The sequence below is a fragment of the Triticum urartu genome, chromosome 6 (assembly GCF_003073215.2).
Source record: "Triticum urartu cultivar G1812 chromosome 6, Tu2.1, whole genome shotgun sequence".
NCBI lineage: Eukaryota > Viridiplantae > Streptophyta > Magnoliopsida > Poales > Poaceae > Triticum > Triticum urartu.
The window spans coordinates 142,725,366-142,742,432 of NC_053027.1; the positions used below are offsets into that span (position 1 = coordinate 142,725,366).

General features: G+C 47.5%; 1 pseudogene; it reads left to right on the forward strand.

The window, feature by feature from the left end:
• Positions 1-17,067, forward strand: part of LOC125516663 — a 49,569-nt pseudogene that overhangs the window by 5,371 nt on the left and 27,131 nt on the right.

Genomic DNA, 17,067 nt, shown 5'->3' on the forward strand with positions numbered 1-17,067 from the left:
TGGGGGAGGAAGAGATGGGTCAAAGAGAAGAAGGGGACTCCCTTTTATAGTGGGGGCAACAAACCAACCGTTGCCCCCCACCAACCAGCCCCGCACAGAGCGGTACTACCACTGAGAGGGGGCGGTACTACCGCCAGGCCAGCTGTACTGCCGCGCAGAGAGGACTAGTAGGGAAAGGACCCAAACGCGGTACTACCGCGGTGGTAGGGGCGGTACTACCACTCCTGGAACGGTACTACCGCCTCTACAACTGCAGCTAGTGCCGCAAAACCCGACACGAGAAAAAGACCTCTCGAATCGAGGCGGTAGGAGCCAGACTGTCCAGCGGTACTACGGCAGCGGGGTCACGGGCGGTACTACCGTTGTGGAGCGGTACTGCCGCTTGTGACCCTTCGCTCGTACTACCGCTGGAAGTGCGGTACTACCGCTGGGGCGCAAGAGAGAGAGAGAAACTCTCCAAAGATGCTGAGGACGAGGCGGAGGTGTCAGGCACCCCAGCGGTACTACTGCTATGGAGCCACGGGCGGTATTACCGCTGTGGAGCGGTACTGCCGCTTGTGGCTCCTCAGCGGTACTACCGCTGGGTTGCGTGGTACTACCGCTTGGACCCAAATAGGACAAGGAAGAGAGGAGAGAACTCTATAAAGGAATGGAAAAGCTCGGAGGGTGAGAAGCTGATGTGTACGTGATGATTCCACCCATGCAATACCCCAGCGGACCCCCTCTTGATAGTACGGTGCCCTCTACGCAACTAGTCCACCGAGAAAGAAACGAAAGAACTACACCGTCTTGAAATACACTCCGAGGGGAAGAAAGCGTCTCGTGCCAGGGGAGAATCTGTGAATTATTCAAAGCACAAGATTAGTCCGCAAACATGTTGTCATCAATCACCAAAACTACCTTGAGAGAGATATGCCGTAACAATCTCCCCCTTTTTGGTGGATTGATGAAAACTAGGGATTTGCGCAAGGAAGAAATAAAACGAATAAAACTAAGAACTACAAAATATAGACGGGCTCCCCCAGAATGTGTGCACCTAGATATGGCAAGACACACACATTCGGATCAACACTCCCCCTATATTTTATAGTCCAACAATACTAAGCACAAGATATATGAGAGAGGAGAATAAACAGGACAAGCATGCATCTCATAATAAACTACAGTACTCTGAATAGACATAAGTAATAAGGTAGCGATAGGGAGCATATGTCTCACACCATATGTCTAGAACTTAGGTCTCACACCAAACCAAACCAAATAAAAACACCGAGAGAACACACAAGAACCCACAAGACGACTCAAAGCACGGCAACAACACAAATCCCTACACTCTCTCCCCCTTTGGCAGTGAGACACCAAAAAGGGCAAAGAGTGACGCTACGACTCCAAATGATGGGAAGATGAAGATCTCGAACATCACATCTCTGCATCTTCATCGTGAGTCGAAAACTGCTCGGCATCAGAGTCGGTCCAAGGGCAGTGCTGATGAATCCACTCCTCTTCAGTGATCTGTCCCTCAGAACCACTGGCAACTGTCGCTCCCAACTGACGCATGAGCTCCTTGTGGCGCATCCTGGTATGCTTCTCCGCCACATGAGTCATGTACTGACCATGAGACTCCATGCAGAAAAGCTTCTTCAATTTGTTTTTAAGCTTCTTCGCCCATGAGGGTTCAGCACTAGAGGGGCCAATATCCTCCTCGTGATCATTAGTGGCTGCCCACCCTCGGTCTCCATGGCAGCAGTAGCAGCAGCGGCGGACGGACCCCCTGTGGCAGCAGCAGCAGACGGGGTGGTCCAATTGTCCTTCTTCCTCAGACGCTTGATCTCATGAGAAACCAAGTCTCCAGTTTCTAGCAACACTCTGGGATAAGTCTGTGCCCAGGCCCGCTCAATGAGCCTCATGATGAATGGACCATATATGGGGTATTTGCGCTCAGACACAGCAGAGAGAAGTTCAGACCACATGACATGAGAAATATCCAGGCTCTCTCCAGTGCTTGCTTCCTTCTCATGCTGACAGAAAAGGAGCATGTCCACGAGGTAAGAGTGGACCATATCCAGATTCCCGATCCGAGGGAAGAGAGTCTCACGGAAGATGCGATGAAGAATGTCCAGATATGGAGACAGCTCATAGGTCTTCTTCTCAGTTACTGGGTGAACTTTCACAGTGCAGTAGGGCCAAAGGGCTTGCTTGTGGGTGGACGTAGCATTGCGGTGAGGGCGGAAACCGACAGGAGTCTCAAGCCCGGTATCCACCACATCAAGTAACTCCATGAAAGCCTTCCATTTGACGGAAAGCAGCTTGCCATTGGTCATCCATGTCAGAGTCCTGTCGCCATCCGTCTCAAGATGGATGGTAGCATAGAATTGAGCCACCAAATCCGCATCGAAATCCTTGTTGAATTGCATGATCCTGAGAATGTTCAGCTGAGTGCACATCTGAAGGGCTTCGCCAAAGTACTCTGAGTCCTTCTCCATAGCATCAGTGTCAATGGAGCAAACATCAACAAACAGATTCTTCTTGGCCTTGATCACATCAAAGTAGATGGCAAACTGAAAACGGTTCCAGAACGGGCGGTTGACCAAAGTGGGTTCTTGGTCCACCGCATAGGGGTTGCGGCGACGCTTCTCCCAAAACTCCTTGTTGGTCATCTCAGTCACAGTTTTCCCTTTTGGCTTGTTGGCAGGTCGCTTCGATTGCTGAGGAGGTGGAGGAACACTGGCAGATGCACTTGTTGGAGGCGGTTGGGTGCTCGAGGAACCACCGGCTGGCTCAGAGGTGCGGTAGCGTTTTGATGTAGAACGCCCGGGGTTGATACGGCGACCTTGCTGCTCGGAATGGTCATCATCTGGAGCCAAACACAAGAACTCGCAAAACAACCAGAAAGAACGAGCATAAGCCAACAAACACAACAAAAAAGATCAAGGTAAGGCAGGAATATGATGGAATTTGGCATGCAGCGGTAGTACCGTGACATGCCCGTGGTAGTACCGCCCCAAGCGGTAGTACCGCCCCAAAGAGAGCGGTAGTACCGCTCGAGGTCAAGCGGTAGTACCGCTCCAACGAGAGCGGTAGTACTGCTCGAGGCGGAGAAACAGCAGTTTCCTACAGCACGAGGCAGAGAAACAGCGGTTTCCTACTGCCGTGGTCAGATCCGGCACTACCGGCCTGCCAAATTCAAAAATATTCCTACCAAACTCTAATCGAGATAGTCTAGTTGCCTTTTCCAACCAACTCAAGCCTAGATTTAGCCAAAAATCTAGAGATGCAACCACCATTGCCCCTAAGAAACAAGATCTGAAAACGAGACAAAAGGAAAGAAGGAACGGGGGCAATACCGGCATCCATGGCAAGAGAACGGGGTGGGGATCGACTCCACCAAAGAAAATGGAGAGGGACGCCCCGGAGACGGAGATCCGCCGGAGCCCTCCCGCGGCGAGTGGAGGCTGGAGAGAGGAAGAGGAAAGAGGGGGCGAAGTGAATGGGTATGGGGGAGAAGAAACCTCCCCCTTCCCCGACTTAACCCCCTGGTCCCGTCCCTCCGCGGTAGTACCGTGCTAGGGGGCGGTAGTACCGCTTATGAGCGGTAGTACCGCGCACCACCAGCGGTAGTACCGCCCAGCACGCCATGGCCAAACTAACAAGGCTTTTGCTCGAAGGAATGACAAAAACGGCAAGAAAAAGAGCACGCCAGCAAAACGACCAAGACACACCTCTTCAAAAGAGGGCGGTGGCCGAGGCCACCTATGTTTGAGTCAACAGGTATGGCGCCGCGAAGATTTTAACCTTGGGCCCATGACCAAAACTCGTCTTTGAAGCACAAGTACCATCAACAATGGCTAAAGTGAAAGACTTGATCAATTTATGCATGATGGGGGGAAGGAGAGTTCATTGAGAGAACAACACTTCCCCTATGTCCATGCCTACACCTACACTAGACAACAAAATGAGCATGGTGGGGTGTGCAAGGGTTCAAGCCACATTGCTCGAATCAATGATATTTAGCTCATGCCTTAACTCGCGAAATCTTGCTTCATCCAAGGGCTTCGTGAAAATATCTGCAAGGTTGTCATGAGTGTTGACATAGTTGAGCTCTATTTCTCCTCGCCTAATGTGATCCCGGATGAAGTGATACCGAATCTCAATATGCTTCGTCTTGAAGTGTTGCACCGGGTTGAGAGAGATCTTGATGGCACTTTCATTGTCACACCAAAGAGGCACTTTGTCACAAGTGACACCGTAATCCTTTAAAGTTTGCCTCATCCATAGGAGTTGTGCACAACAACTACCGGCGGCAACATACTCCGCCTCAGTGGACGAGAGAGACACACAACTTTGCTTTTTGGAAGACCAACTTACCAAAGAGCAACCAAGGAATTGGCACCCTCCGGAAGTGGACTTCCTATCCACTTTGTCTCCCACCCAATCAGAATCCGAGTACCCTACAAGCTTGAAGTTTGATCCTCTTGGGTACCATAAGCCAAAGTTTGGGGTATGAGCCAAATATCGAAAGATTCATTTGACCGCCGCATAGTGACTTTCCTTAGGTGCGGCTTGAAACTGTGCACAAATTCCCACACTCAACATGATGTCCGGTCTAGATGCACAAAGATAAAGCAAGGATCCAATCATGGAACGATATATCTTTTGATCCACCACTTTACCATTGGGATCTAAGTCAAGTTGTCACTTGGTGGGCATTGGAGTGGAAGCCGGCTTGACGTCACTTAGCTTGAATCTCTTGAGCATGTCTTGAGTGTATTTGGATTGATTGATGAAGGTTCCTTCTCTTCTTTGCTTCACTTCGAACCCTAGAAAGAACTTCAACTCTCCCATGGAGGACATCTCGAACTTTGAGGTCATGAGAGCGGCAAATTTCTCATTGAAAGCTTTGTTAGGAGAACCAAACATAATATCATCAACATATAATTGGCACACAAACAACTCCCCTTTGACCTTCTTAGTAAAAAGAGTGGGGTCGATTAGCCCAACTTCAAAACCACGGTCTTGTAACAACTCGGTAAGGTGGTCATACCATGCACGTGGGGCTTGTTTAAGGCCATAGAGTGCCTTATCGAGTTGATACACATGATCGGGAAAGTAGGGATCCTCGAACCCGGGGGGTTGCTTGACGTAAACCAATTCATTAATAGGACCATTAAGAAAAGTACTCTTCACATCCATTTGTTGTAACTTAAAGTTATGATGAGAAGCATATGCAATCAACATGCGAATGGATTCAAGACGAGCAACGGGAGCAAAGGTTTCACCGTAGTCGATACCCTCGACTTGGGAGTAGCCTTGTGCTACCAAACGAGCCTTGTTGCGAATGATAATCCCATGGGCATCTTGCTTGTTCTTAAATATCCACTTGGTTCCTATGACATTGTGACCCGGTTGGTCTTGGCACTAATCTCCACACTTTGTTGCGCTCGAAGTTGTTGAGTTCTTCATGCATGGCATTGAGCCAATCCGGATCTTCTAGCGCTTCATAGACCTTGTGGGGTTCCACACAAGAGACAAACGCGTGATGCTCACAATAATTTGCTAATTGTCTACAAGTGCTTACCCCCTTTCTTAAGCTTCCAAGCACATTCGTCATGAGATGATCCTTGGTGGAGAGCTTGGAAGCAACCTTGGCGGCACGACGCTCTAATTCCTCCTCAGGGGTGAGACGAGGAGAGGTCACTTGATCATCTTGAGCGTCGTCTTGGGCTTGTTCTTATTCTTGAACTTGCTCGGAGGAGAGAACTTGACCTTGGGTATCACTCGATGTGTCAACATCGTCTTGAGCGTGATCTTGCCCTTGGTCATGTCCTTGAGGATGAGGGCCTTCATGTTGTTCTTCGGAAGCGTGTGGGCCTTGGGTTGGTGATGGCTCCACTTGAGTGGAGCTTTGTCCTTCTCCTTCGGCCACAAGGGGTTCCTCAATGGGTAGGATAAAGCCAACACCCATTCTTCTTATGGCTTGGGGAGGAATTTCATCACCTACATCACAAGTGCCACTTTGCTCCACTTGGGAGCCGTTATTCTCATCAAACTCCACGTTACACGTCTCCTCAATAAGTCTCGTGGATTTATTAAGGACACGGTAAGCATGAGAGTTTGTAGCATAGCCAAAAAATATGCCCTCATAAGCTCTAGCCTCAAATTTAGACAACCGAACACCTTTCTTGAGAATGAAACACTTACACCCGAATACCCGGAAGTACTTGAGGTTGGGCTTGTTACCGGTGAGTATCTCGTATGGAGTCTTGTTCAAGCCCTTGCGGAGGTAGAGCCGATTGGATGCATGACATGCGGTGTTGATGGCTTCAGCCCAAAAGTTGTACGGAGACTTGAACTCCGCCATCATGGTCCTTGCCGCATCCATCAATGTCTGGTTCTTTCTCTCTGCAACACTGTTTTGTTGAGGGGTGTATGGTGCGGAATATTGATGCTTGATTCCCTCATCACTAAGAAATCCATCCAAGGTGTAGTTCTTGAACTCGGTGCTGTTGTCACTTCTTATTGTCAAGATCTTTGCATTATGTTGACGTTGTGCTTCATTTGCAAAGTCAATGACGGTTTGTTGGGTCTCGCTTTTCCTCTTGAAGAAATACACCCATGTGTACCTTGAGTAGTCATCCACAATCACCAAGCAATACTTCCTACCTCCAAGACTATCGAAGGATGGGGGCCCAAAGAGATTCATGTGAAGGAGCTCCAAGGGCCTCTTTGAATAAATGATAGTCGTGGGAGGGTGAGCCTTCTCATGTAGCTTTCCTTCGATACATGCACTGCAAGCACGATCTTTAGCAAAACTAACATTCGTTAGTCCACGGACATGGTCCCCCTTGAGGAGACTTTGCAAAGATCTCATATTGACATGGGCTAAACGGCGATGCCAAAGCCATCCCACATCAACTTTAGCCATTAGGTATGTCGCGGTCTTAGTGGGTCGCTCCGAAAAGTTAATCACATATAGACCGTTCTCGACATGCCCAACAAAAGCTACTTTAAGAGTCTTGCTCCACAAGAGGGCCACGGTATCGATATCAAAGAAAGTGGCAAAGCCCATGATTGCAAGTTGACGAACGGAAAGTAAATTGTATGCAAGGGACTCAACAAGCATGACCTTCTCAATCGTGAGATCATGAGAGATGACCACCTTGCCAAGTCCCAATACCTTAGAAGATGAGGCGTCACCCCACTCGACATTGGTGGGCATAGATGGAACTTTGTGCACGTCCACCACCAAGTCCTTGCTTCCGGTCATATGATTTGTAGCTCCGCTATCGAGCAACCATGATCCACCACCGGAAGAAAACACCTACAAGAGATCAATGCTTGGTTTTAGGTACCCATTTTGTAATGGGTCCTTTGATGTTAGTAACAAGGGTCTTAGGAACCCAAATAGACCATTCAATGTACTCATGAAGAGAACCAACAAATTTGGCATAAACATGCCCATCACTAGCACGGCATAACACATAAGAAGGGTTAAAATCGCCGGCTTTGTTGGGAGGGGTGACATTGTTCTTCTTCTTCTCCTCGGGGGCACTCTCTCCCTCCCTCACAAAGGTTTGCATGAGGGGAGGAGGTCGTTTGGTCTTGTCATTCTTCTTCTTGTTCTTGGAGTCGGGCACGTACCCAACCCCTTCCTTGACCACACTTCCCTTTTGGTTGATCAAGAGATCGTTGAGGTTCTTCTTGCCTTGTATGCAAGTCGCAAGACCTCTCTCAAGTTGCTCCTTCAACTTAGCATTTTCCTCAACAAGATGTATATGCTCACAACACGGGTTAGTAGCATTTGCATTATCAATTAAAACCATATGAGGAAAAGTTGCTTTCTCCTTAGTTAGATTCACTTGGAGTTGATCATGAGACTCCTTGAGACTAGCGTGAATACCCTTCAAGGCCTTGTGGGCCTTGTCAAGTATATCAAACTCCTCTTTGAGTCTAGCAAGATCAACCCCGAGTTTGGCCTTCTCGGAATTTAGCACACGAGAAACAATGAGAACATGATCATAATCTTTCTTTAACTTAGCATGATCAACGTTGTGTGACTCCTCAAGAGCCAAACGAAGACCACGCTCTTCCTCAAGAGCATTGGAAAGATCCGAAATCTCATCAGCATAGTTACGACTATGCCCTTCCAACTTATAGATGGTGTCTTCGTGAGCCTCGATCATGTCATTGGCTTCACCAAGTTGTTCCAAGAGAGCAACAAAGTGCTTCTTGGATTTTCCCTTGAGTTTGCCCATAAAGGCCTCAAACTCGTTAGCCTCCACATTATCTCCCTCAAGTTCATTAATGCTATCCGTCGGAGAAGGATGATTAATGATGGTAGTTTTGATATTGGGGGTTACCTTGTTGGTGGCTTTAGCCATGAGGCACTTGGCGGTGATGCTCTCATTGGGTGAGTCGAAGAGAGACACCCGTGAAGTCGTCGCAATGGCAACGGAGGCCATGGCAACCGACTTATCATCTTCGTCATCGTCATCATCCTCATTGTACTCTTCTTGAACAACCAATGCCTTGGGAGGAGTCTTCTTGGTGAAGTTGTTCTTGTTGGGGAACGACTTGGCCTTGTCCTTTCGGATGATCTTGCCACCATTGTCTTCCCTCTTCTCATACGGGCATTCCGCAACAAAATGACTCACGTTGCCGCAATTGTAGCAAGTCCTTACACGTTGCTTGCCCCTCGTGCCACTCGAGTTGTTTTTGCTAAAGTTTGGCCTCGAGTTTTTCTTGCTCCAAAATTGCCTTGAAGCAAGTGCCATGTGTTCATGATATGCATACTTCGTATCTTCGGGGTTGCTCTCCTCTTATTCCTCTTCTTCTTCTTCAACGATGAGCTTGGGCTTCAGTGCAAGGTTAGGCTTCTTTGCCCGTTGAGAACGGAGCACCGCATTGTCGGCGGTCTTGTCCAAAATGTTCATGGCCACAAACTCATCCAACACTTCGCTTGAGGTCAAAGTGTGGAAGTCCGGTCTTTGACGAATGACGGAGGACATTGCCTTGTGGTAGGGCATCATTGCCTTGAGGAATTTGCGCTTGATCCAATTGTCATCCGTGTCCTTGCTCCCGTGATCTTGTAGTGAGACCTCGAGTTTGGTTACTCTCCAATAAAGCTCACGAGGTTCTTCATCTTCTTTCATAGCAAACTCATCGGCCTCATCTTGTACCACTTCATAGTTGGAGCGTTGAATGCTTGCGCTTCCCCAGTAGAGAGAGACAACACAATGCCATGCATCTTTGGCCAAGGTGAAGGGACGAAGATGAGGTAGGTCTTCGGGTGGAATTTCATCTTGAATGATGAAGAGAGCATTCTCGTTGAATTGATTGTTCGCGGCTTCTCGAGGAGTGAAGTTGCTTGGATCATGTGGATAGAAACCTTCTTCAATGATTCTCCAAAGGATAGTGTTCACATGATTTAAATGACGTTTAAAGCGGTAAACCCAAGAATCAAAGTCCTCATTTTTCACAATCTTAGGGGGAGGACCGGCATGATTCAAATGAGTGGAACGAACCGGTCCACCATAAACAAGTGGTGGTTCCACATGGGCAAAGATGCCAGTGCCATTCTTACCACTAGAAGAAGGAGCCTTTTCACTACTAGCTTCCCCCTTGTCGGGGAGAGCATCCGTCACCTTGTTGGCGGGGTCACCCACTTTCAACGGTGCAATGGATAGTTTAAGCCCCTCAAGAAATTTAGTAAACATGCTTTCAACTTCGGTCGTCATGGAGGTTTTCAATGTCTCCAAGGCCACATTGAACTCCTCACGAGAGACCGAGGTTCCCCCATCGCCCGTAGACGAGATAGGATTCACACCGGAGTGTTCCTCCACACCGTCTATGGTATCAACCATACTCTTTGGACGGTAAAGTCCTTAATAAAGAGACGAGGCTCTGATACCAATTGAAAGGATTGATATGGTTGACTAGAGGGGGGAGTGAATAGGCAACTACCAATTTTTAGCTTTTCTTTACCAAATTAAACTTTGCATCAAAGTAGGTTGTCTAGATGTGCAACTAGGTGAACAACCTATATGATGCAATAACAACAAGCATACAAGCAAGCAAGAGAAGTAACACTACAAGGCTTGCACAAGTAAAGGTAAAAAATAACCAAGAGTGGATCCGGTGAATACGAGGATGTGTTACCGAAGTTCCTTCCTTTTGAGGGGAAGTACGTCTCCGTTAGAGCGGTGTGGAGGCACAATGCTCCCCAAGAAGCCACTAGGGCCACCGTATTCTCCTCACGCCCTCACACAATGCGAGATGCCGTGATTCCACTATTGGTGCCCTTGAAGGCGGCGACCGAACCTTTACAAACAAGGTTGGGGCAATCTCCACAACTTAATCGGAGGCTCCCAACAAAACCACGAAGCTTCACCATAATGGACTATGGCTCCGCGGTGACCTCAACCGTCTAGGGTGCTCAAACACCCAAGAGTAACAAGATCCGCTAGGGATGAGTGGGGGAATCGAAAATTCCTTGGTAGAAGTGTAGATCGGGGCCTTCTCAACTACTCCCAAGAAAATCAACAAGTTTGATTGGCTAGAGAGATAGATCGGGCGAAAATGGAGCTTGGAGCATTTAATGGAGCTTGAGCAATAAATGGAGCTTGGGGGAGGAAGAGATGGGTCAAAGAGAAGAAGGGGACTCCCTTTTATAGTGGGGGCAACAAACCAACCATTGCCCCCCACCAACCAGCCCCGCACAGAGCGGTACTACCACTGAGAGGGGGAGGTACTACCGCCAGGAAAGCGGTACTGCCGCGCCAGCCAGCAGCACTGCCGCGCAGAGAGGACTAGTAGGGAAAGGACCCAAACACGGTACTACCGCGGTGGTAGGGGCGGTACTACCGCTCCTGGAACGGTACTACCGCCTCTACAACCGCAGCTAGTGCCGCAAAACCCAACATGAGAAAAAGACCTCTCGAATCGAGGCAGTAGGAGCCAGACTGCCCAGCGGTACTACGGCAGCGGGGTCACGGGCGGTACTACCATTGTGGAGCGGTACTGCCGCTTGTGACCCTTCGGTCGTACTACCGCTGGAAGTGCGGTACTACCGCTGGGGCGCAAGAGAGAGAGAGAAACTCTCCAAAGATGCTGAGGACGAGGCGGAGGTGCCAGGCACCCCAGCGGTACTACTGCTGTGGAGCCAAGGGCGGTACTACCGCTATGGAGCGGTACTGCCGCTTGTGGCTCCTCAGCGGTACTACCGCTGGGTTGCGCGGTACTACCGCTTGGACCCAGACAAGACAAGGAAGAGAGAAGAGAACTCTATAAAGGAATGGAAAAGCTCGGAGGGTGAGAAGCTGATGTGTACGTGATGATTCCACCCATGCAATACCCCAGCGGACCCCCTCTTGATAGTACGGTGCCCTCTACGCAACTAGTCCACCGAGAAAGAAACGAAAGAACTACACCGTCTTGAAATACACTCCGAGGGGAAGAAAGCGTCTCGTGCCAGGGGAGAATCTGTGAATTATTCAAAGCACAAGATTAGTCCGCAAACATGTTGTCATCAATCACCAAAACTACCTTGAGAGAGATATGCCATAACAACTGGTACGTCCGATCTCCTTCCGTATGGCGAGCATTCGTTCTCAGGGGACCGGGGATATCACCGTTTGCCACCACCGCCGCGGTTCGATTTCCCTGTTTTCGACGGGACAAACCCGAAGGCTTGGCGTCTTAAATGTGAAGCTTACTTCCGTGTTTGCACCCTTAGTCCTGACACTTGGGTCAGTTGCGCCGCCATGTATTTCACAGATGGGGCTCTCACTTGGCTCCAATCCTCCCAAGCTCACTTGCATTATCAAGATTGGGGGGGTTTGCTGCCGCGATCTGCGTCCAGTTTGGGCGTGAGGAATTCCAGAACCTGTTAAGGCAGTTTAATAGGTTGAAACAAACGAGCACAGTGGCAGAATATGCAGAGCAATTTACTCAAATTATGCATCACCTCCTAGCACACCACCCCTCTGAACTGAAGGAAATATGCCCTAGAGGCAATAATAAAGTTATTATTTATTTCCTTATAATCATGATAAATGTTTATTATTCATGCTAGAATTGTATTAACCGGAAACATAATACATGTGTGAATACATAGACAAACAAAGTGTCACTAGTATGCCTCTACTTGACTAGCTCGTTATCAAAGATGGTTATGTTTCCTAACCATGAACAATGAGTTGTTATTTGATTAACGGGATCACATCATTTAGAAGAGAATGATCTGATTGACATGACCCATTCCATTAGCTCTAGCACCCGATCGTTTAGTATGTTGCTATTGCTTCTTCATGACTTATACATGTTCCTATGACTATGAGATTATGCAACTCCCGTTTGCCGGAGGAACACTTTGTGTGCTACCAAACGTCACAACGTAAATGGGTGATTATAAAGGAGCTCTACAGGTGTCTCCAAAGGTAGATGTTGGGTTGGCGTATTTCGAGATTAGGATTTGTCACTCCGATTGTCGGGAGGTATCTCTGGGCCCTCTCGGTAATGCACATCACATAAGCCTTGCAAGCATTGCAACTAATGAGTTAGTTGCGGGATGATGTATTACGGAACGAGTAAAGAGACTTGCCGGTAACGAGATTGAACTAGGTATTGAGATACCGACGATCGAATCTCGGGCAAGTAACATACCGATGACAAAGGGAACAACGTATGTTGTTATGCGGTTGACCGATAAAGATCTTCGTAGAATATGTAGGAGCCAATATGAGCATCCAGGTTCCGCTATTGGTTATTGACCGGAGACGTGTCTCGGTCATGTCTAATAGTTCTCGAACCCGTAGGGTCCGCACGCTTAGTTACGATGACAGTTATATTATGAGTTTATATGTTTGATGTACCGAAGGTTGTTCGGAGTCCCGGATGTGATCACGAACATGACGAGGAGTCTCGAAATGGTCGAGACATGAAAGATTGATATATTGGAAGCCTATGTTTGGATATCGGAAGTGTTCCGGGTGAAATCAGGATTTTACCGGAGTACCGGGAGGTTACCGGAACCCCCCGGGAGCTATATGGGCCTTAATGGGCCTTAGTGGAAGAAGAGGAGAGGCAGCCAAGGGCAGCCGCGCGCCCCTCCCCCCTAGTCCGAATCCCAGTCCGAATTGGACAAGGAGGGGGCGCCCCCCCTTTCCTTCCCCCTCTCTCCTCCTTCCCCCCAAGTCCTAATCCAACTAGGAAAAAGGAGGGGAGTCCTACTCCCGGTGGGAGTAGGACTCCTCCGGTGCGCCCTCTCCCCTGGCCGGCCGCACCCCCCTTGCTCCTTTACATATGGGGGCAGGGGGCACCCTAGAGACACAACAATTGATAATTGATCTCTTAGCCGTGTGTGGTGCCCCCTCCACCATAGTCCACCTCGATAATACTGTAGCGGTGCTTAGGTGAAGCCCTGCGTCGGCAGAACATCAACATTGTCACCACGCCATCGTGCTGACGAAACTCTCCCTCAACACTCGGCTGGATCGGAGTTCGAGGGACGTCATCAGGCTGAACGTGTGCTGAACTCGGAGGTGTCGTACGTTCGGTACTTGATCGATCGGATCGTGAAGACGTATGACTACATCAACCGCGTTGTGCTAACGCTTCCACTTTCGGTCTACGAGGGTACGTGGACAACACTCTCCCCTCTCATTGTTATGCATCACCACGATCTTGCGTGTGCGTAGGAATTTTTTTGAAATTACTACGACCCTCAACAGTGGCATCCGAGCCTTGTTTTATGCGTTGATGTTATATGCACGAGTAGAACACAAGTGAGTTGTGGGCGATATAAGTCATACTACTTACCAGCATGTCATACTTTGGTTCGGCGGTATTGTTGGATGAAGCGGCCCGGGCCGACATTACGGGTACGCTTACGCGAGACTGGTTCTACCGACGTGCTTTGCACACAGGTGGCTGGCGGGTGTCAGTTTCTCCAACTTTAGTTGAACCGAGTATGACTACGCCCGGTCCTTGCGAAGGTTAAAACAGCACCAACTTGACAAACTATCGTTGTGGTTTTGATGCGTAGGTAAGAACGGTTCTTGCTAAGCCCGTAGCAGCCACGTAAAACTTGCAACAACAAAGTAGAGGACGTCTAACTTGTTTTTGCAGGGCATGCTGTGATGTGATATAGTCAAGATGTGATGCTATATTTTATTGTATGAGATGATCATGTTTTGTAACCGAGTTATCGGCAACTGGCAGGAGCCATATGGTTGTTGCTTTATTGTATGCAATGCAATCGCCCTGTAATGCTTTACTTTATCACTAAGCGGTAGGGATAGTCATAGAAGCATAAGATTGGCGAGACGACAACGATGCTACGATGGAGATCAAGGTGTCGCGCCGGTGACGATGGTGATCATGACGGTGCTTCGGAGATGGAGATCGCAAGCACAAGATGATGATGGCCATATCATATCACTTATATTGATTGCATGTGATGTTTATCTTTTATGCATCTTATCTTGCTTTGATTGACGGTAGCATTATAAGATGATCTCTCACTAAATTTCAAGATAAAAGTGTTCTCCCTGAGTATGCTCTATTTCCAAAGTCCTCGTGCCCAGACACCACGTGATGATCGGGTGTGATAAGCTCTACGTCCATCTACAACGAGTGCAAGACAGTTGCACACGCAGAATACTCAGGTTAAACTTGACGAGCCTAGCATATGCAGATATGGCCTCAGAACACTGAGACCGAAAGGTCGAGCGTGAATCATATAGTAGATATGATCAACATAGTGATGTTCACCATTTAAAGCTACTCCATTTCACGTGATGATCGGTTATGGTTTAGTTGATTTGGATCACGTGATCACTTAGAGGATTAGAGGGATGTCTTTCTAAGTGGGAGTTCTTAAATAATATGATTAATTGAACTTAAATTTATCATGAACTTAGTACCTGATAGTATCTTGCTTGTCTATGTTTGATTGTAGATAGATGGCCCGTGCTGTTGTTCCATTGAATTTTAATGCGTTCCTTGAGAAAGCAAAGTTGAAAGATGATGGTAGCAATTACATGGGCTGGGTCCGTAACTTGAGGATAATCCTCATTGCTGCACAGAAGAATTACGTCTTGGAAGCACTGCTGAGTGCCAGGCCTGCTGATGATGCAACTGACGACGTTAAGAACGTCTGGCAGTGCAAAGTTGATGACTACTCGATAGTTCAATGTGCCATGCTTTACGGCTTAGAACCGGGACTTCAACGACGTTTTGAACGTCATGGAGCATATGAGATGTTCCAAGAGTTGAAGTTAATATTTCAAGCAAATGCCCGGATTGAGAGATATGAAGTCTCCAATAAATTCTATAGCTGCAAGATGGAGGAGCATAGTTCTGTCAGTGAGCATATATTCAAGATGTCTGGGTATTGTAATCACTTGATTCAACTGGGAGTTGATCTTCCGGATGATAGCGTCATTGACAGAATTCTCCAATCACTTCCACCAAGCTACAAGAGCTTCGTGATGAACTATAGTATGCAAGGGATGGATAAGACAATTCCTGAGCTCTTCGCAATGCTAAAGGATGCGGAGGTAGAAATCAAGAAGGAGCATCAAGTGTTGATGGTCAATAAGACCACTAGTTTCAAGAAGAAGGGCAAAGGGAAAAAGAAGGGGAACTTCAAAAAGAACAGCAAGCAAGTTGCTGCTCAAGAGAAGAAACCCAAGTCTGGACCTAAGCCTGAAACTAAGTGCTTCTACTACAAGCAGACTGGTCACTGGAAGCGGAACTGCCCCAAGTATTTGGTGGATAAGAAGGATGGCAAGGTGAACAAAGGTATATGTGATATACATGTTATTGATGTGTACTTTACTAGAGCTCGCAGTAGCACCTGGGTATTTGATACTGGTTCTGTTGCTAATATTTGCAACTCGAAACAGGGACTACGGATTAAGCGAACACTGGCAAAGGACGAGGTGACGATGCGCGTGGGAAATGGTTCCAAAGTCGATGTGATCGCGGTCGGCACGCTACCTCTACATCTACCTTCGGGATTAGTATTAGACCTAAATAATTGTTATTTGGTGCCAGCGTTGAGCATGAACATTATATCTGGATCTTGTTTGATGCAAGACGGTTATTCATTTAAATCAGAGAATAATGGTTGTTCTATTTATATGAGTAATATCTTTTATGGTCATGCACCCTTGAAGAGTGGTCTATTTTTGATGAATCTCGATAGTAGTGATACACATATTCATAATGTTGAAGCCAAAAGATGCAGAGTTGATAATGATAGTGCAACTTATTTGTGGCACTACCGTTTAGGTCATATCGGTGTAAAGCGCATGAAGAAACTCCATACTGATGGACTTTTGGAACCACTTGATTATGAATCACTTGGTACTTGCGAACCGTGCCTCATGGGCAAGATGACTAAAACGCCGTTCTCCGAAACTATGGAGAGAGCAACAAATTTGTTGGAAATCATACATACAGATGTATGTGGTCCGATGAATGTTGAGGCTCTTGGCGGATATCGTTATTTTCTCACCTTCACAGATGATCTAAGCAGATATGGGTATATCTACTTAATGAAGCATAAGTCTGAAACATTTGAAAAGTTCAAAGAATTTCAGAGTGAAGTTGAAAATCATCGTAACAAGAAAATAAAGTTTCTACGATCTAATCATGGAGGAGAATATTTGAGTTACGAGTTTGGTCTAATTTGAAACAATGCGGAATAGTTTCGCAACTCACGCCACCCGGAACACCACAGCGTAATGGTGTGTCTGAACGTCGTAATCGTACTTTACTAGGCATGGTGTGATCTATGATGTCTCTTACAGATTTACCGCTATCGTTTTGGGGTTATGCTTTAGAGACGGACGCATTCACGTTAAATAGGGCACCATCGAAATCCGTTGAGACGACACCTTACGAACTGTGGTTTGGCAAGAAACCAAAGTTGTCGTTTCTAAAAGTTTGGGGCTGTGATGCTTATGTGAAAAAGCTTCAACCTGATAAGCTCGAACCCAAATCGAAGAAATGTGTCTTCATAGGATACCTAAAGGAGACTGTTGGGTACACCTTCTATCACAG